A 22,592-nucleotide genomic window follows, 5' to 3' on the forward strand; every position below is an offset into this window, starting at 1 on the left:
AGTCTTTTGTCAAGGCAAGGCCTAGACAGTTGACAGAACAGCATATCTGGGCCTAAACCACAGAATAGGTCAGGAATTAGGTAACTATGTACCCTTTGTGCTCTGATGATGATGAAGATGGGATGAATGGAGGGTCCCGAAATACACCCCAGACCCATTTTAAGGGGGTGGACCCGGGGCGGACCAGAGTAAAGGCCGCAGGGTGGACACAGTTGGGATTGGATGGATGGTATTATAAAAATGTAACCTCTCAGGCACGCCGGGCGCGCGTCTTGTAACATCTTTGCCTTGGCAAATAAACCCTTTCTTATCTCACCCCTAATTAACTGTTCTGGGAGATTTTTTCAGCACCATAAATCCCACGGCAACAAACCCAAGATAGTTTGTTTCCCCCTACCTGCAGATACCCTTGCACAGGCTGCCAAAGGGACAGACAGTCATGGATCTCAGAATTCAGACAACAGGATCTGCATAACATCAGCAAGTTTGCTAATGAGCAAAAGAAGACATTGCATATGTATGATGTATTAATCGGCACAGTTTTATTATCCACCCTTGCAGTGCCTTCCTTTGAACTTCACTCCCAAGCAGGGCTTTGCTGCATCAAGTCCCCATTTTGATTAGTGTCGGTGTCCTGGGGCTCCCACTGTGGTAACACTATGCTTTCAGTAACGCTGAGGAATCTGCACCTGCTTATTGCTTATCACAGTCCCCGTAATTCATTAATTTGTGCACCTGTTATATGCTTTTATTACACTCCCCTGGGGATGTTGCTGTTTCCAATCAGAGATGTAACTCCTGGCTGTTAATATCTGTTTTGCCTTCAGGCATATCTTATTTTCTAGCTGAAAAAGGTCTCTGCACTACAGTATATTATTAGAAGTGAATTTTTGAAGCAAACTCCTGGTGATTACTCCTGCAATCAGTAACTGGGTATTTTGCAATTTATCATAGTAGCAGGCCTAAGCCTGTCTTCAACTCCCTTTGAAATTCAGACCCTGAGGTCAGCAAAATAGTTGGGTCATTTGACCAGAAAAATCAGATAATTGTCTACTTTTCCTCTAGTGTCTAACTTCCAATTTACCAAACTTATTTTGAGATGTTGTTGTCTCCTTTAGGTAATGCAATAAAGTTGGTCCCCTTCTGATTTCATTTCCGCAGAGCTCCTTGTCACTTTGTGCTCTCTGCCCAAAGCTCAAAAATCTTTGATTTCTCACAAATCTCAGACAGTTCACGGGAGCAAGGCATGAAAGCACTTTAATATTTGTGCTAAAACACTTTCTGTTTTTACAGTTTGACCATTGCAATACCTCATGACCTATTCTAATTTTTTTTCTTCAGTTTTTTTCAGTTTTGATGCCGTTTGGGAGTCAAAAGTTCTTCCTTTTGCTCTCAAAGTGTAACTTTAACTCTGCGTACTTGTTTTGACTGGGATAGAGCTAGTTTTCTTCATAGCAGGCTGCTATGGTGCCGTGTTTTGGATTTGTGACCAAAAAAGTGTTGATAACACACCTATGTTTTTAGCTATTGCTGAGCAGTGTTTACACAGTATCAAGGCCTTTTCTGCTTCTCATGTTGCCCCCTGAGCAAGTAGGCTAGGGGTACCCAAGAAGTTGGGAGGGGACACAGTTGGGACAGCTGACCCAAATGACAAACGTATATTCTGTACCATATGACAGTAGAAGCTGGGGGGGGGGGGGGAAAGGAGGAAAGGGGTACATTTGGACTTATGACATTTATCTTCCCAAGTCTCCTTAACATAACTGTTATGTATGCTCAGGCCCTGTTTTCCTGGAAAGCGGCTAGATATCTGCCTGCCAGTGGGAAGTAGTGAATAAATTCCTTATATTGCTTTGCTTGCAAATGCAGCTTTACTTCACTGATTAAACTGTCTTTATCTCAACTCACAAGTTTTCTCACTCTTGCCCTTCTCATTCTCTCCCCCTTCCTACTGTGTGGGAGTGAGCAAGTAGCTGCCTATCAGGGCTAACCCAAAACACTGTCTCAAGGGCTTAGTCTTGAGACCTTTATTATGAAGGAAGTTGGTTATGATCACTGATTAGTGCTCATCCTGTTTCTCTAAACAGTACTTGAAATTAGAGTTCCTTGTCCGTATTCACTGCCCTATGCTCTTTGGCATTAGTTATCAAGTAAACCTTCAGTAGCTTAAAGTTGGTATCACGTATAGTTAGTTGTAAGGAAACTCCTACTCCCCCATACTTTCAGTTTAAAGCAACAATACTGAAAGAAACAGACGGGCTGAGTCTATTAATACATGACTCTGCAGCTGGCGTCACCACCATAATTTTGGGGGTTTTGACAATGGAATGGCCTACGCAGCACTGGGCATGCTGGCACAAGATAGGACTCACCTTTCTCAGCCAGGGAGGAGAGTCTTTGCCCAGGAACTAGCGAGACTCATTGGTAAGGCTTTAAACTAGATAGGATGGGGGAGGGGGAAAATATCAAGCTTGTCCCTGGCAAACTGTGGGATAGTATGGAAAAAGTAGAGGGACAGGGTACTTGTGAGGGCCCTCTGCAGGTGACTCTGAGATGTACCAGCTACACTGGAGCACACCTGCAATCTTACAGAGATGAACCAAGGACTCCTGAGATAATAGAAGTCAACAGGGAAACATTGGAGAAACCCCCTAGTAGCAAAAGAAGACTTAAAAGGGAGTACCTCGACCAAGCACAAGCAACCAAAACCACAGTAACTAGACAGGACTACCCTTTGCACTCCCACTGGGATACTGTCACCAGTAAATACTTCTATAAAGTGCCTGTACACCGACACATGCAGTACAGTGAACAAATAGGAGGAACTAGAGTTCTGCATCAGTCACAGGGCTTTGATCTCATTGTTATTACAGAGATGTGGTGGGATAGCTCACATGACTGGAATGTTGTCATGAAGGGTTACACACTGTTTAGGAGAGAGACCAGGAAAGCGCAGTGGTGGAGTTGCCCTCTATGTAAGGCAGCACTTGGAATGTATCAAGCTCTGTCTTGGTGAGGATGATAAGCTAGTGGAGAGCTTATGGGTTAGGATAAAAGGGCAAACTAGTAAGGGTGACGTTGTGAGTGTTTACTACAGGCTGCCTGATCAAGGGTAGGAAGTGGATGAGGCCTCCTACAGGCAACTAGAAGCAGTCTCAAAGTCACAGGCACTGGTTCTTGTGGGGGACTTTACCTACCCTGACGTCTGCTAGAGAAGCTACACAGCAAAGCACAAACAGTCCTGGAGGTTCCTGGAAAGCACTGACAATAACTTCCTGTCATAGGTAGTAAAGGATCCCACAAGGATGGATGTGCTGCTCAACCTCAGACTAACCAACAAGGAAGACCTTGTTGATGATGTGAAGGTTGGGGGCAACCTTGGCTTCAGTGACCACAGTATTGTAGAGTTCAGTGTTGAACAAAGAGGTAGCACAACAGCAAGCAAGATTATGACCTTGGACTTCAGGCTAGCTAACTTTAACCTCTTTAGGGATATTCTTGGAAGAATCCTGTGAGAGCAGACCCTGCAGGGAAGAGGACTCCAGGAGAGTTGGTCGATGTTCAAGGCTCACTCCCTCCAGGCTCAAGACCGATGCATCCCAATGAAAAAGAAGTTGGGCCAAGGGTACAAGAAACCTCTGGATGAATAAAGAACTCCTGTCATTGCTCAAGTATAAGCAAAAAGTTCACAGGAGATAAAAGCAAGGTCAGGACACTTGGAGTGAATATAGAGAGGTGGTTAGAGTAAGTAGAAATGAGACTAGAAAGGCCAAGGTCCATCTAGAATTAGATCCGACCAAGGAAGTCAAGGATAACGAAAAGGGTTTTTCAAATTCATAAATAACAAAAGGAAAACAAAGGATAATGTGACCCCATTACTAAATGGAGGGGGGACCCTGGCAATAGAGGACACAGAGAAGGCAGAGTTACTGAAGGCAGAGTTACTGAATGCCGCCTTCTCATCGGTCTTCATCGATAAGACCAGCCCCCAGGGATCTCTGACCAAGGAAACCAGGGTAAATGAATGCTGGAAGGAAGACCTTCCCTTGGTCAAGGAGGATTAGGTAAGAGAACACCTAAACACACTTGACATCCACAAGTGAAACAAAGAAATCACACATTCCTTTAATTTGTCATGACGAGAGCATGGAGAATCATTCACCATACATACTCCCCAAAGTACAGTTTCTCAGATTATTTATGCATTGTAACATTTAAGGTCACCTCCCAAAAGATCCACCCACCACATTATGTCATGTCTATACTCAGGTTTCACCTTGTTAATCTTTTGTGGAGTGAGACTGCCATCTAGCATCTCTTTTGTGGAAAAAATTGAGGAGGTGGGCTTCAACCCATGGGTCATTTTACTTCATCCTTGTGGAGTGTTCCTCATTGTGTCAACAAGTTCAGATTAACAATTCTGACCTCTGACCCTTATCTGATTGTCTTTAACCACTACAAGACACTTGCATCTATCACTAGTTAAAAGATAACCTAGAGTTCTTGTCTACTTAAACAATTCTTTATTGAATTTAATTCCTAACAAAACAATTTATGTTGATCGTGTTCTCTGAAGTATGCAATCGTTTAGTTAATTTCCTCCAAGTGCATCGTTCAGATGTTTTCAATTATCTCAGATTCTTTACTCTTATTTTATGAAACTAAACTAATTATAGATTTAAGAGAAAAACAGCCAAAATGGCGAAGTTCAGAAAAACATACATTTTTGTTGATTAGGGTACAGCCCCTTGCTAAGGTCAGAGACCACTAAATTCCTAAATTCCTAAGCTAGTTGGGGTATAGATACTGCTTCGCTGACTCACAAGTCCATGGACCCTGATGGGATGCATCCACAAATGCTGAGAGATCTGTCAGACACCATAGCGAGGTCGCTCACGATCATCTTTGAAAGGTCATGGTGATCAGGAGAGATGCCTGAGTACTGGAAGAAGGCAAATGTCACTCCAGTATTCAAAAAGGGCAAGAAGGAGGACCCAGGGAACAACAGACCAGTCAACCTCACTTCAATCCCTGGGAAGGTGATGGAACACCTCATTCTGGAGGCCTTCTTTACCCACATGGAAGACAAGAAGGTGATCAGGAGTAGTCAACATGGGTTCACTAAAGATAAGTCATGTTTAACCAACCTGATCGCTTTCTACAATGAAACAACTACCTGGATGGATGAGGGGAGAGCAGTGGATATTTTCTACTTTGACTTCAACAAGGCTTTTGATACTGTCTCATGAAATCCTCATAGTCAAACTCAGGAAATGTGGGTTGGATGAGTGGACAGTTGGATGGATTGAGAACTGGTTGAATGGCAGATCCCAGAGGGTTGTAATCAGTGGTACAGGATGTAGTTGGAGGCCTGTCACTAGTGGTGTCCCCCAGGGTTCAATACTGGGCCCATTGTTGTTCATCAATGTCTTGGATGAAGGGGTATATGCCTCCTCAGCAAGTTCGCTGATGGCACAAAACTGGGAGGAGTGGTCAATACCTCAGAGGGCTGTTCGGCCCTTCAGAGAGACCTTGATAGGTTGAAGAGATGGGCAGAGAAGAACCTTCTGAAATTCAACAAGGCAAATGCAGGGTCCTGAACGTGGGGAAGAATAATCCCATGCACCAGTACAGGCTGACTGATTCTGTGATTCTGTGAAATAGTAAATCAAAGACCCTCATTGGAAATAACTGAAGCTATGAAGTCAGTTTGATATTTTGGAAATTATGTCATCAGAACAGTAGAAAAAACCCCAGGATGCAGGAGACTTTGGCGTATCCTTCACTAATGAAGGCACTTAATATAGTTCAGCCTGCCTTGAACAACACAGAATCAAAAAATGGGTAGGTTGGAAGGGACCACAGTGGGTTATCTGGTCCAACCTCCCTGCTCAAGCAGGGTCATCCTAGAGCACATGGTACAGGACTGCATCCAGATGGTTCTTGAATATCTCCAGTGAGGGACACTCCACAACCTCTCTGGACAATCTGTGCCAGTGCACAGTCACTCGCATAGTAAAGAAGTTCTTCCTCATGTTTAGGTGGAACTTCCTGTGCATCAGTTTCTGCCATTGCCTCTCGTCCTATTGGTTGGCACCACTGAGAAGAGTCTCGTTCCATCTTCTTGGCACCCTCCCTTCAGGTACTTATAGACATTGATGAGGTCCCCTCTCAGTCATCTCTCTCTCAACCCTGAACAGGTCCAGGTCCCTCAGCCTTTCCTCATGATATGGTTTGAAGTTGGCTCCCTGCCAAGTCTCCAAACCTTACCACAAGAAGTCGTCCCCCCCCAAACCTCAGGGAGAAGAGGGAGAAAAACAACCAAGAAAAACCCGAAACGAGAGAGACAGTTATAGTAATATATATATAAATATATTTACACTTATGTTACAGTTATATACAATTGAAATATATATACAATTTCACAAGGGAAAGGGAAGGGGGAAGGGAAAAGGAACAAAACCAAAATAATATATATATATATATCTCCTGATTAATAGCCCAATATCTAGCAACTAAAAGAGTTAGCAAAGAAATATCTCACTACTCTCCTTGGGACAACCGAGAGTCGCTCTGGAACGATCGCCAGCAACCTCCGCCTCCCAAGGTCGACAAGGCCTTACCAGACCTCACTCCCCAACACGACAGACTCAACAGCAGGGAACCTGCACCTCCAAGCTGCCGGAAGGAAAGGGAGCGAAGGCCTTGCCTCCTTTCTTCTTATAGTCTGGCTTACGTAAAAATCGTAGGGAATACTGGGTAAATCTGGGCCCTTCCTTGGTTACAAACTGGTCACCAAGGAAGGCCTAGACCAAACTACCACACCTCATAAGAGAGATGCTCCAGTCCCTTAATCATCTTTGTCACCTGTTGCTCTATTAATGTAATAGAATAATAATACCATCCATCTCTCAGTGGTGGTGTGGCTAAAGAGGTTTTATTCAAATCCGACGCCCTCTTTTATCCCTTGAACTCATGTGACCTTGTGACCAATGAGAATACATGCTTCCACGCATGTCTCCTGGTTTCTCCATTCGGGATGCCTCTCCCACATCCCTGGACATGCCTCCTACATCTCCCTTCTCTCAATTATTTAAGACAGTCACGAAAATAGTGCAAAAACAACAGTGCAAACAACAGAACAATACATTATAAATTACCATAACTTCGCAATGACCCAGCACATCGCTCACTTTGGCTTCTTAACAACTTACACATCTATTGTAAACCTTTTAAAACCTTCTTATATTTCTAAGGGGTAGTGCAACTTGGAAAAATAACTTTATTAACCTAGGGACCTTAGCCCAACTGTGCATTACCTATAGACTTATAACCTTTATTAATCTGAGGGTTTAAATAACTGGGAAATTCAACTTTATTTCAAAAACAGGGTAAATGTAGCAAATTAATTTCTCTTACTGTGACCATGTGGTTGAGGTAGTGTTATTTTTGTGAGGTGTTTAGTGTTTAAGGTGTTTGGTGTTTAAGGTGCTCTATCCAGTCATACAGCTCTTTTATTCATTCACACACACATTCGCTGACGGCCGTTACTCCATTCATCATACACACACTCATGGGTTTTGTATGGACTCTGCATTTTGCCACAGTGGTCATCCTCAAAACGTAAACCTGGAATGTAAACCTTATTACCAAATGGTACACATAACTGTCTTATAAATTCTGTGTTACTTTGGTTCTTGTTGCTGTGATTTTGAACCTAGGTGCAGTCTGACAAATTTGGAAGGAATTCATTTCAGTTCTTTTCCTGTAGACACACGCATAACTCCTCCCCCATGTCACAAGATCCATCGGTTCTGTCCATTCTCCCGAAATCAGATCCCTTATACCCCCTTTTCTGTTTGTTAACATGTCTTTTAGGGTACGATGTGCCCTTTCTACAATGGTTTGCCTGGTGGGTGAGTGTGGAATGCTTGTGGTGTGAGAAATTCCCCAATTTGACAGGAAAGTTCTTTTTTTTTTTTTATATGAAAGTTGGTTTATTGTCAGCCTTGATTTGTTTTGGGGTATTCAGGGTTACTAAGCAACTAAGTCAGTGTCTTATTACATCCTTGACCTTTTCTCCAGTGTGTGCTGTGGCAGTTATGTATTGTGAGTGAGTGTCAACTGTGACGTGTACATATTTTGATGTACCAAAATCGGCTATGTGTGTGATATCTGTTTGCCAAATCTCATTTGTTGTTAACCCTCTGGGGTTAACGCCTTCCTGAGATGGCATGGGTGTTATTTGCTGACAGTCTGGGCACAACATGATTATGTCTTGAGCCTGATTGAGTGTTATTTGAAATTGTCTCTTTAGTGAACGTGTGTTCTGGTGGAAAAGTGAGACAATTTCGCCTGCTCTAAAATTCTAGGGATGGTGTTAAACATCGCTGCTGTGTCTGCTTCCTGGTTCCCTTCTGCTATTGGTCCTGGCATTTCTGTATGTGATCTCGTGTGTATTATGTAAAAGTCAAACTTTCTGTGATTAACAAGAAACCATATAGAAAGCATTTTAAAAAACAATTGAGAGTTGGCAACATCTTGGAGGAATGAGCTCTCGAGACGGGACACTAACCCTGCAGCATAACAGAAATCTGTAACAATATTAACAGGTTGTTCTGAAAGCTTTCCCAAGGCAATACGTATAGCAACCAGTTCCAGAACCTGTACAGAACCTTGGTTCATGGTCTGTACTTCTCGTTCCCATTGTCTTGTATCAGGGTTTACCCATGTCACTACATCTTTTTGGGTCCGCCCAGATGCATCTGTAAAGACCGTTAGGCCTTTCACTGGTTCATGTTTGCATCTGGTTGTGGATTTTAAGGGTAAATTACTGATTTCTGCCCACAGTCTGTGTTTGGGAAAATGAATGGAAATGTCACCGTCAAAGCTTGCCAAGGCAGCCCGGAATCCTGCATCTTCCTTGTCCTTTGTAGCGGGGATGTAGATGGTTGCCGAATCTCTCCCATCCAGCTCCTGTAACCGTCCTCTGCCTTTAATGACAAGCTTGGCAAACATTTCATTAGTAGTCCACACAATTTTAGGCGGTGTGTGGGGCAGAAACAGCCACTCCAAAACTTTCAGTGGATCTTTTTCAGTCTGTTCCCACTGAAACAAAACTGCGAATGGTTGGTACCTGCTGGGTACAAGGGCAAGGCAGATTTGCAGTTCAGGATTTCTCCTTCTGCCTTGCCTGGCTTCTATTGCCTTGGCACAACTGTCTAATGCCTGCTTTGCCTCTGCAGTCAGACCTGCTAGACGTTAGGTCTGAGTCCCCCTTAAGCAGCTCAAATAGAGGGTGTAACTCCTCTGGGGTTATGCCTAAAATAGGTCTTAACCAGTTGATGGCTCCCAGAAGTTTTTGCAGCTCGTGTAAAGTTAAATTGTCTTTTACCTCGAGCTGCAGTGGTTGTGGAGAAATTTCCTGCTGCATGATTTTCCAACCAAGGTAAGTCCAGGGTTGTGATCGCTGGATTTTCTCTGGAGCATCCTGTAACCCTGCATCTTGGACAGCTTTGATTAGAGCAGTAACAACAATTTGCAGTTCATTTTCTGTGGCCGTGGTAATTAATATGTCATCCATGAAGTGGTATATGATGGCTGCGGGAAAATGCCTTCTGATAGGGTGAATAGCGTTTGCCACTACTGTTTGATATATCGTTGGGCTATTTCGCATCCACTGAGGAAGGACAACCCAGTGATACCTCTGCATGGGTTGTGCATTGTTCAAGGCGGGGATAGAAAAGGCAAACCTTAGTGCATCCTCAGGGTGTTGGAAAATGGTGAAAAAGCAGTCTTTTAAGTCAATTACTATTAGTGACCACTCTGCTGGAAGCATAGCAGGTGAAGGAAGTCCAGACTGCAGTGCTCCCATAGGCTCTATGACTGCATTAACTGCTTGTAAGTCCGGCATTATCCTCCACTTCTCACTTTTCTTGGGGATACAGAATATAGGGGTATTCCAGGGACTGACTGTGGGCACAGTATGACTTGCCTCAAGCTGTTTCCTCTCTTGCTCACGAAAGCGGGTGGCAAAGAAGAGGAGGACGGTGAACAGCATGGTGGCAAGCAGTGCAGTACCCATGGCGTGGCCCCAGCCCCGCCCACAACACCCTTGGTACAACTCGGTCCATTCCCCGCTGCTTAGGTACTTGTGGGATGTTGTTGCTAAGAGTCTCCAAGGGCAATTCCTTTGAAAGTGGTCAGGGACACCACATCTAAAGCAACTCGCTCTGGGTCTGACCCCTTCCTGCACTCTTAGCTGGGCTCTTAGGGTTGTAGTTAGAGGCAGACTGGTGCTCCATGGAGCCAACTCCTTGGTGGGGTCGAACCAGCTCAGCAATGCTACAGCTCTCCCTTTTAGGAAGGGCCTACAAATCTCTTTTACGGTCTGGGTTCGCATTCTCGAAAGCCAGTTGCCTATAAAGCATCTCTCTGGTTTCATTGTACTCAACCTGCCTGTTTAAAGTAGATTGCAGTCGATCTAGGGATTGTGAAAATGGTTCAGTAGAACCTTGTAATACTTTTGTGAATGACAGGTTGCTATCCTGGTCTGTAGTGGGAAGCTTTCTCATGGCTTTCAGGGTTTGTTTGGCTATTACTTCGTACACCTCCCGGGGATAGGTTGACTGGGCATCTACTGTGGTGTAATTGCCCCCCCGGTTAATTGGTTTGTGGTTATGCCTACTTGGGTGTTGGTTGCATACGTAGCACAATTCTCCCGGTAGTCAGTTAACCAGACTGTATACTGAGTGTTAGTAAGAACTAATTTCATTAGGTTCTTCCAGTCATGTGGGGTGAAGAAATAGGTGGAACTCAACATCTCCAGATATGCGAACGTATTGGTCGAGGACACGCCAGTATCTCTTACCAATTGCCTCAATTCCTTTGTCACCTCATATGGCAGAGGTTGGAATTGAGGGGGCTGACGTTGGCAAAAAATGACTGGGCATGCATGGATAACCTGCAAATCTCCCACTTGAAACGCCTCTTCTTGACACTGCTCCCAGTTGTCAACTGACCTTCCCTCGTTTGCCCCCTTACCCCTCCAGGTGGAACCAACCCTGGTCCCTCCTCCTCATCCTCCCATGCCTCCCCCCTTGTGGCCCTAGTAAACCCGGTTTCCTGTGGGGGGGTGGTGGTGGATGATGGACGCGGTGATGGGAAGGGGTCCTCCCCCCCCCCCCATGCCTACGACTTGAGCAAGGTGGCACTGGGGCCGGAAGAGACAGGTTGATTTCCAGTCCGTTTGGTGCACAAGATGGCGACGCCCATGCCGGTGCACGTGGTTGCTGTTCATCCACAGCGAGAGGTGGCAAATAGGTTGGGTTCCCCCCCTCATCACTGCAACAGAGCCCCATACGCTGATCCCATGGGCTGGGATCCCGCATTACAGGCTCCGTTCCCTCCCTGTGACCTGTGCTCTCGTGGTTGCTAGCATCTGACCCGTAGCTTAACTCACGAATGTTTCTCTCCCCTTCCGGTAAACCCCGTGCGTTTGTGTATCTACGCGTGGGATTCGGGCTGCGATTAGTAGCCTGGGTGGGGGTTTGTGTGTTAGTGTGGGATGATTGTTCCGTTCGCTCGTGTGCTTTATGGAGGGCAAACATTATCACTGTGTAAGTTGGAATTATGTTATCGGCTTGGCGATCACCTGCCTTGGCCCTTTGGTTCAGGATGTGTCCCAGTCTTTCCCATGTGTCTATATGTAACACTTCCATTAGTGACAGTGTGGGAAGTACAGACCTGATAAACGTCACTAATTCTGTTAATTCTGCTCTTGGAGTTTGGATATGGTATGATCTTATGTGATAAATAAATAATTGTGATTCGTGAAACAAATGGATGATTACATAAAAATAAAACAAACGGATTGTAAAACTTAATTACACCCCCATAAAGAAATAAAACAGATCCTTACAAGGTCAAGGGGCCCTAAAACCTCCCTACTATCCTAAGAATAAAATATGGTAGAACTTTAAATCTTTTAGGTACCTGTTCGTCCAAGAATGCATGAATTATGACCGGTTGTAGAGATAACCATTTAGCTTTAACTGTAAGAAAACCCATATATTAAATGCTTATATGTATATGATATAAGTAATATGCATGAAGTAGTTAAGATAAATGCCAAATGTACACTGCAGTGTGTGTGCAGATTTGGGAAATTTGTCCCCATTTCTGTCACCCAGTCGGCTACTTACTTTTACCATATAATAAACTCCTATTAAAAAACTTATAGAAACAAGACTTTGTTTATCACATCTTAGCAACAGAATTAATGCTTCAGTAGAGAAAAAGTTTCCCATGTTTGTTTACCTTGCTCTGGCCGCTGTGATTCACGTGCTTGGGGGGTGCTTTGTCTAGCAGCGGCTGAGTTTACTTTCGGTTTCTGGTTCAGCTGCTCTCTCGCGGTTTTTTTCTCCCCTCGTTCCTGGGGGCGTTCGTTGCTGTCCGGGTCCCTGTAACGGCTTCTCCAGCGACTGCGGGCGGCGGGGGGTCCTCCCAGCGTCTGGTGGCGTTGTCCAGCAGTGCGGGGACTGCGTCCCATGACAGCGCTGTTACGGTCCCAGCGGCGATTCCGTTCGACGCGTGGGGATCGCGGTAGGCGGCTTCAGGCATTCGCAGGTTGGCAAAAAGTGGCGGCGGTGGGCACATATTCTAGAACTCCTGTATTCTAGAATTAATACGTTTCCGGAGTTACCGAATTTTCCCTGATGCAGGGAGTTCTAATTTTTCCTAATGTAGGTCCTATGGTCCCACGTTCGGGTTCGCCACGTGTTGCTCTATTAATGTAATAGAATAATGTAGTCCATCTCTCAGCAGTGGTGTGGCTAAAGAGGCTTTATTCAAATTCGGCGCCCCCTTTTATCCCTTGAACTCACGTGACCTTGCGACCAATGAGAATACATGGTTCCACACGTCTCCTGGCTTCTCTGTCCGGGATGCCTCTCCTGCATCCCTGGACATGCCTTCTACAGTCACCTTCTGCTGGATCTGTTCCAGAAGCTCCATGTCTCTTGTACTGTGGAGCCTGGAACTGGACACAGTGCTCCAGATGCATCCACACTAGGGTTGAGTAGAGTGGCAGAATCACCTCCCTCAACCTGCTAGCAATGCTCTTCCTAATGCACCCCATGATTCTGTGTGGGGAGGGACCAGGCAGTAGCAAGGATGACCAACTGCTGGAGAACACAGAGATGCTGGGGGTCTGCCACTTCACCAGCCAGACTGCCTTCCTCCAAGCCCCTACCAATGGTCATCATAACCCTGCAGGGAACTTGAGCAGTGGTGACCACCTGACAGAAAGCTATGTCCTCTGTGTCCCCCATGGTATTAGTGCCCACTGGGACTGATGCAGCTACCCAGAGATCCCATGGGAACATGCAGGCATCCAGGTCTCTGGTTGCAGGGTGTGCCCAAAGTTTTTGCTGTTGTCTGAGGGCAGTATTTAGAACTGCTCAGCTTTGTGGTTGAGCTTTATGAGGAAGTGTATAGGTTGAGAAGCATCCAGGAGTCTGAGAAGGTGAAACCATACTTTGCCCTTACTGGAACAGAAATGTCAACTAGGCGTAACACATGACAAGGGGGAATCCTGCATCCTTTCTCCAAGAGGCAGAAGGCAGTGACTTGAGGAATAGAAGTGAATGAAAACAAGTGTCTGCTTGGGTCAGCAAGAGAAGCTCCTCCTTGTCTACCTTACCTTTCCAGGTACCCTTGCACAACATATATGAGGTTCTGGAATTGGAAGGATAGCAAAATGATGAGGTGGATGACAGTCCATCTAGGCTAGAGGAGTCCCCAAGGTCAGGTCAGCCAATCCCCCACATCGTGACCACCTCAATGACAAAAAACAAGGAGTGGGTTATTGTTGTAGGTTAATCCCTTCTGAGAGGAACAGAGGGCTTGATCTGCTGACCAGACCTACCATTTAAGGAAGTTTACTGCCTCCCTGGGGCTCGGGTTAAAGATGTTAACAGGAAACTTCCTAACCTAGTGCTTCCCTGACAGAGTCTCCACAAAGGCAATCTGGAAAACATACTGACAAAAATTATATCTCCTTAACTGAAGTCCCAAGACATCCCTGATAAAGCTCAACTGGAGACCTCCTTGATGGGGAGTAGTTGTCAGGAAAAAGAAACTGTGATGATGAACTGACCTTCCAGAAAAACAGGAGTCAGCAATGACTATTCCAGGAACCAACGTCCTATGCCCATGTATGTATCTATGCCAAAAAGGTATAAAAAAGTAACTCACTACCTATCCAAAATGAACTTCTCTGCCTGAGAGCTCCTGGACAGACTGGATCTTTTCTGGAGACACCTGGTTGACTCTGGACTCCATGACACAGATTATCTTTGAAGTGAGATTTTTTTCCATCATCCTACTCCTGGGAGCAGTTTGGTGAATGTCATACTGGTAACACCTCACACAATATATTTATAGGCACACACACAGGTAAACGTTCATAAGTATATACTTATTTCATTAGTTAGAATTCTGTAATATATATATATATATTTGTTTTACTCTTGTAATATATATACTTGATTTCCTGGTGGCAATTTTGTAGTGACTTGTAGTATATATTTGGTTTTACTAATAATAGTTCTTTTGTAATTTGTATTATAGAAATTCTCAGAAAACCCGGACCTCTATGTCGTTGTGTATTGCAGAATCTTGAGAACCCCACATTAATGATCTTTATACATCTGTGGATTGGGGAAACCTCATAGGTGTCACAGGCAGAATGGAAGTTTCAGACAAGGTTTAATCAAGGAGATGCTCACATTGAGTCACAAGGTTCAGAAAGGACCCCTTTGCTTTCCAAACTCCTTTTCAGAGAAGAGTCTAGGTGCAACTGGATCCAATCCTAGTCCCAAACTTGGTCAATGGTTTATGTCTAAAGGATTATATCAATTATATGACTTTGTCCCCCAGGATTACGGATAGCAAAATAAATATATTTATATGAATAAAATAAATTATTTATTTTAATTGATGATGATAACGATTATATTCAAAGATTTTAATCAGATTTATTACACAGTATAGACAGTTATAACTACTATTTTTTAAAACAATATTGAAGCAGGGATATTAAAACTAGCAAAACAATTATTAAGTAGAGAAAGATGTTACTCACCCAGACCAACAACTGTGAGCAAATCTCTTTCAGTCAGCCTTGAGGAGTAACCTTGAGGGACGTCCCCATTCAAGGGAGGAATCTCCACACACTCAAAAAAGGGGTATGTTAGAACCTGCTGTTAAAAAGTGGGACTGGGCTTTTATAGTATAAAGTGATTGACTGTCAGTCATATGTCTCCAGACCAGCTGTGTCAGTTGAGCAACCTTTAGCTCAGCAGCTTTAAATGTTATCAGTGCTATCACTTGTTGGTTCCTTTATCAGGAACTTTGCCACATCCTCAGCAGTGCCAGTTTCTGTCAGGAAACATTGTTCTTCACACCCTCAGAATGTTTAACTTTGGGATTGATGAGTCAGGTTGGTCTCAGCATTCTTCAACACCAAAAGCAGCATGAATCTCCTTTTGCAAATAGGGTAAAGTTTGGACTGGTTTACCTCCACTTAGGCAGAGCATTCTGCTGTAATAGGTCATGACCGTGACCGATACTGTCCCTCACATTGGACTTTGGAAGCAAGGTCAGACTACCCAGGTGAATTACAGAGGTACTGTTTGCCACTGTAGGGAGAAAATTCATATGACCAAAGCTCAATTGGAGTTGAAACAGTCCAGTACTGTGGTGGATAATAAACAAGTCTTTTTTAAGTATGTTAACAGTAAAAGGAGGACTAAAGAAAACATTGGTCCATTACTTGATGAGGTAGGTCACATCACAAAGAGGGATGAAAATGAAGCAGAGACATTTAATGTCTTCTTCACCTCTGCCTTTAATACCAGTGTTGGGCCCTGGGACCCCCCAGAGCCCTGGGTAGGAGGACTGTGACTGGGGGAGTGATAAACTCCCAGTTGACTTTGAACTTGTACAGAATTTGCTGCTGCAACTGAATACACGTAAGTCTATGGGGCCCAATGGGATTCATCCCAGGGTACTGAAAGAGTTGGCTGATGTTATGATGAGACCTCTCTCAGTTATTTATCAACAACCTTGAAAGCTAAAAAATGTTATTCCAATTTTAAAGGATGGCAAGAAAGGAGACCCCATTCAGTCTCATTTTGGTGCCTAGTAAAATTATGGAGAAGATTGTTCTGGTAGTTATTAAATAACACTTGAAAAACAATGTAGTCATTAGTCAAAGCCAACATGGGTTTATGAATGGAAACTTGTACCTTACTTAATATCTTTTTATGACAAGTTACCCACCTAGTAGATGAAAGAAAGACAGTGGATGTAGTTAGTTTTTTATATTTTGGCAAAACTTTTGATACTGTCTTTCACAGTATTCTGGACAAAATGTCCAGCATACAGCTAGATATGTGCACAATATGATGAGTGAACAATTGACTGAAGGGTCAGGCTCAAAGAGTTGTAGCAGTAACTAGTGATGTTCCCCAGGGCTCAATTTTAGGCCCAGTTATCTTCAATGTTTTTATCAATGACCTAGTGTCATGGATGAGTGGAATGCACCTCACTCAAAAGGGAGCAGAAACAATATATTTTCTTGAGGTAAAAGAATAATTTGAAAGAGTTCAAGAAATTCGATGGAATTTAACAAAGTTTAACAGTAGTTTGACAAGGTTCAATAAGTTTGATGGCGAGGTTCACCTTATTAATCCCTCCATAGAAGAAATATAGACAGGAAAATTGAGTTAGAATCGAGTTAGAGTGATTCACACAGAGACTGGAGATGCAAAGACTAAGGAGAACCCTCCCATTGAGTCACAAGGTTCAGAGTGGACCCTCTGGCTTTCTAAACTCCTTTTGGAGCCTAGGTGCAGCTGGATCCAATCTTAGTCTCAGACTTGGTCAATGGTTTATGTCTAATGGAATTATCCATACAATGTTTATAATAATATTGAGTAACTACAGGGATTAGTAATGTTTCATAGTATTAATTCAGCATGCTATCAGTCACCAATATGTCACAGGTAAGGGATCTCTCCGCCTTGGGTGAGGAAGGGTCTCTTGGTCTCAGGTAAGGAATCTCTAACCTTACGAGGCATCCCTGATCAAGGGGAGAGTCAACTGGTGTGCAGTCCAGCTGCAATTCAAGGACAGCTCAAATTGGGCCCATCCTGATGGTAATATTTATAGGGTGAAATAGTTGGCTGCTAGTCAATAGTATAGACAAGATATATGTCTTCATTTTAACTCTGGAATCTTATTTTGTACTTTGGTTATCTTGCATTTTTGGGTTCGCCTTCACTCCCTTGTCCATGAGGCAGGGGTTTTCCAGTTCACTAGTTCATTCCAAGGACCTGAGGCCTGTTGCTCTGCCTCAGTTTAATGTTTTGCTAAGGAGAGTGAGTTATGAAGAAGACCAAACTCCTCCCTCTAAGCAATTGTAAATTCGAAATTAAGAGGCTCCAATTGAGGAAGTATGGAGAAAGAAAAAGTAACAACCCTTTATTAAAGGATATATGTGTATTGGCAGAACAACAAAAGAACATAAAAACAACCAAACAATAATCCTGTATCAAAAAGTCCCCTTCAAAAAGGAAACAGTTCAATGCTTCCTGTCCTTTGGGGCAATTCTAACCATGATCAGAAGGGGGCGCTGTTGGATCACCAGAGGAGCAGAACCTGCAGTGGTGGTCATCAGGGGGTGCTGTTGGGCTCCATACACCTTGCCTGAGTTAAGGCAACAGTGAAGTACCTCCAGTTTCCGAGGAGCGAAGAAAAAAAAAACTCATCACCCCTCCCCACAGTCTTAGGAGGGCCATCAACTTGGAATGCAGGCCTGCTAGTTAGTTCTTTTGTGTGAGTCAATTACCCTAGGCAAACCCCTTCCCCCTCCCTCATTCAACATCTTTCTTTTACAGCGAGGCAGGGGAAAGAAAAATTCTCTACTTGGTTTTTTATAACCAGTAAACCTATAACATGCTCCTTAGTCAGCCTGAATCAAAGTACAACTAGGAGTCAAGTGTATCCCTCACATCTGGACAGAGAAGTTGGGTGCACACTAAGTAAATTTACCAACAATATTAAATTAGGAGGAACTGTTGCTTGCTTTGAGAGTAGAGGCCTTACAGACAGATCTTGATATAATAGAATGTTGGACAATCATAGAATCATAGAATGGTTAGGGTTGGAAGGGACCTTAGAGATCATCTAGTTCCAAACCCCCTGCCATGGGCAGGGGCACCTTCCACTAGACCAGGTTACTCAGAGTCCCATCTAACTTGATCTTGAACACCTCCAGGGATGGGGGAGTCCACAACCTCTCTGGGCAATTTGGTCCAGTGCCTTACCACTCTTACCGTAAAGAATTTCTTCCTAATATCTAATCTAAACCTATCCTCCTTCAACTTAAGGTTATTCCCCCTCTTCCTATCACTACATGTCCTTGTGAAAAGTCCCTCTCCAGCTCTCTTGTAGCCCCCCTTTAGGTATTGGAAGGCTGCTCTAAGACCGTGAGAAATTGAGACTGTTAAGAGTTAATGACTCAACACATTCCTATGTGTGAGGACACCAGGATGCTTTGTTGAAGCCCACTTCACTTGGAGGAGGAGGTGAACTTTTGGGTGTATAATGGATAACCTCTGATCTAAGATAGAGGGATGAATGGTGGACTATGAGAAAAGAGACAGGATACTGTGGAGACAGGATGGGGACTCTTGTCATGCTAAATTGTTCTCCCTTAAGCAAACCACTGGGTTGTAAAACTCCCCCTCCTCCCTTGGGAAAATCTGAAAGGGCAGTTGTCATGTCTTGGAATGTGCCATAAACCATTAAAGACTCCCAAAACACCCCCAGACTCATTTTCTGAAGGCCTTCCACCAGAGTAAAGCCCCCCCGTTTCAAAGGGGAGGCGCCAAGGCTTTCCAGTAAAAATCTGAATGTTTATAAACCCACTGGACTTTGGATTTCATGGGTTTCTTCCCCCCCTCACCCCCAACAGAGCAAGACCAAGGGACAACTAAAGTGCAACAATCAAACCTCACATATCTACGGAAAGGTGAGATATTCACACTTATCCTTTCTCTTTCTTTCTTTTTTGTTATACATGTCCTTGGGTGATATTTTTATGCTTTCATATTCAATGTTTTCATATTGTTATATCACCATTAATAATAATAACCAAAACGGCTACATACCTGATTTCCTTTGCAACCAAATTGCCTAAAATAAACCCTGTATATATATATTTTCAAACATTGATAATTTAGTGTCATGGAATCACAGAATCACAGAATTAACTAGGTTGAAAAAGAACTCTGAGATCATTTGTAGCAAGTCAGCGTGAGAACAAGAAAGAAGAAAATCAGAAAGGCCTGGGAAATGTCTAGATGACCTTGTATTGTTTTATCTAAAGCCTTGATTTACTGTCCTTGTATTGTTTTATCTAAAGCCTTGATTTACTGTCCAGGGAATGGAACTGAGCTCTCAGTTTGCAATTTACCATGCAGGGGGTGCGTACAAAGGTAACTTGAAACTCCAAGGTCTGTGTGTGTGGTGTCTGTGTAGCCTGCCAGCCTGCAAAGTGTGATTGATGTGTGGCTTGCAGTTGTGTTCTGCCTTGATTTGCTTAACCACTCCCAGTTGAAAGTGAATGATATAAAAACCCTGGATCTTTAGCAATTTCTGTCCATCAAACCAGAGGTCCGTGTGTCATTCCATCACAAATGGCACCCGAACAAGGCTAAATCATCGCATACAGCGCTCCGTGGAGGAAACTGCAGTCAAACTGGGTCGGTCATTTACGCGCTCTGTCCTGTTTTGGGATCATCACCCATCGTCGCCACAGAGGTGAGCAACTGCAGAACTATGGGTCAGTCAGTGTCAAAGGAACATAAGTTATATGCAGAAATTTTGCATCGCATTTTAAAAGAACAGGGGTCTGCTGTTAAAACGGCCGATGTGGTCAATTTGTTTGTATGGGTTAGAGGTTCTTGTCCCTGGTTCCCTAAACATGGTTCTTATGAGACTGCATTATGGGCTAAGATTGGTGAGGAGTTTTGAACAAAAGTTGACTTAACTTTGGATATCCCAACCAAAGTTGTAGTTGCTTGGAAAGCTGTGTATACAGCTTTAAGAGGTGTGGAACAGACAGACACCATTTCGCTGACTGCTGATCCTCACCGTTTATGGACGAATCCTCTGAGGGTAATAAAATACTTGACCACCTGTTGACAGTGACTGATGAGCTTAATGAGTCCTTTGATCCAGATCCTGCAACCCCTGAAAAAGAAATGACATTATATCCCCTCAAACAGGCGGAAACCTTAGTGGATTCTGCTCCAACAGCAGAGGAAATTTTGCAACCTCAATATAATTGATCTCAGTCTCTGGTATCCACGTCACCGCACACGGTGCCAGCGGCACTGGCACATCGCCCAGAGGCTAATGTGGATTCCTATATTTTGGAGGACTGTAAATTGGTTGCTTTGAAATGAGGGGATGTTGAACTGTTGAATGCTATGCCGGTGGTGTGTAAGCCACGCCACCTGCCTGAGTTAGAGTGTCTTTCTTATGAAGTTGTAAAAGAGGTTCATAAATCCATAAAAGAGTATGTATTGCAGTCATCGTATACACTGGGGTTGATTGCGGCTATTGGAGATTCATACGTTATGACCCCGTCTGACTGGAAAGGTTTTTTACGTTTGATCTTGTCCACCGTGCAGTTCACGGTGTGGACCGCTGAATATCGTGAACTGGTCAATGCTCAAGTTCGGGACAATGTAGCAAGCGGGAGGGCTATAGGTCATGATGAACTACTGAGTGAGGGGCAATATCTTATTGCAACAACATAAGTCATACTGCCACCGTTTGTTTTCACTCAAGCTACTGATCTGACCATGAAAGCCCTTAGGAAAGTCCCAGACACCAGAAACAGAGAACCATCATTTGCAACTGTTAAACAGGGACCACAGGAACCTTACATGTCGTTCATCGATTGATTGCAGACTGCAATTTCGCGGCAGATAGGTAATGATGCAGCGGTTTCAGTGTTGTGTTTTCAGTTAGCAATTGACAATGCAAATTCAGATTGTCAAAAAACTTTGGTGCCTTTAAGAAATCGGATCAAGCCAGTTGCTGAACTTATCATGGCTTGTCAACATGTGGACTCAGAATCTTTTAAAACTTCCCTGTTAACGACTGCACTAGCTGAACAGCTGGTTGTAGCCTGGGCTGCTATTTGCTGTTATCAGTGTAATCAAGAAGGACATTTTAAAAGAGACTGCCCCTTGGGGAATAAAAAGGGGGGCATCCCCCTCTCCCGCCCGTGTTCTAGATGTGTCAAAGGATTTCATTGGGCAAATCAGTGCCGATCCAAATTTACTAATGATGGTAAACCCCTTTCAGGAAACTCCAAGGGGGACATGTGACCCGGTGCCCTGAAACAAAACAGGGTCTCACCTGTCGCGAATCAACAGAGCACGGAACTTCACATCTCATGGCCCTCAGACAAACAGGGTATACGCAGCCTCCAACCTGCCACCTCAGGAAGCACCGGGCTGGATATGGCCCTTGCCACAGGAATAAACATACAGAATGATGCTGTTGTTATAGCAGGAACGGGTGTTTATGGCCCTTTGCCTGACAGTACGTGTGACCTTCTTTTAGGTCACTCATCTACCAGTAAAAGTGATCTTTTTATTATTCCTGGACTTATTGATTCTGACTACAAAGGTGAAATTAAAATAATGCTGTGGACTCCAAGTCCCCTGTGTGACATACCACAAAGGGAGAGAATAGCACAGTTGTTGTTATTGCCTTATGTGAAGCAGCACAAAGATCATCAGACAGAGAGAACGGGAGGTTTTGGAAGTACTAATACACTGCAGATCTATTGGTCGACTTTAATCTCAGATGGCCAGCTGTTGTTAAAATTGCAAATAGAAGACAGGTACTTTACTGGTCTAGTGGACACTGGGGAAGATGTCTCCATCATTAATGCTAAAGATTGGCCTCCTTATTGGGAGCTTGAAATTCCACAAGCAGCAGTTACAGGAGTTGGTGGCATGCAGGTTCCGCATCAGAGCAAGGCAGCGTTATCTGTTATAGGGCCAGACGGACAACGGGGAACTCTCCATCCCTATGTTCTGTCCCTTCCATGTACTCTATGGGGGAGAGACATACTCAAACAGTGGAATTTACAGTTAATCACGCAAGTGGATTCAAAGCAGGATTTTTCTCAGAGGCCACTGTGCAACAACCGTGGTTCAAATTAGCCTGGAAAACAGACACTCTGGTTTGGATGGACCAGTGGCCTTTGAAATCAGAGTGGCTAGAATGGGCACAGAAATTAGTACAAGAGCAATTAGAAACAGGACATACTGTTCCTTCTAACAGTCCCTGGAAGACACCTATATTTGTAATCCTGAAAAAGTCAGGAAAATGGAGATTATTGCAAAAGTTTTCCCCCTGGAGTTAAAAAAAATGGTAACCCCCGAGGGGGTGGTGTCACTTGATGTGGACCCAATGAGTGCTCCTGCAAAATATAAACA

Source organism: Corapipo altera, unplaced genomic scaffold (assembly GCF_003945725.1).
Source record: "Corapipo altera isolate COAL_440 unplaced genomic scaffold, ASM394572v1 60913, whole genome shotgun sequence".
NCBI classification, from domain to species: Eukaryota; Metazoa; Chordata; class Aves; order Passeriformes; family Pipridae; genus Corapipo; species Corapipo altera.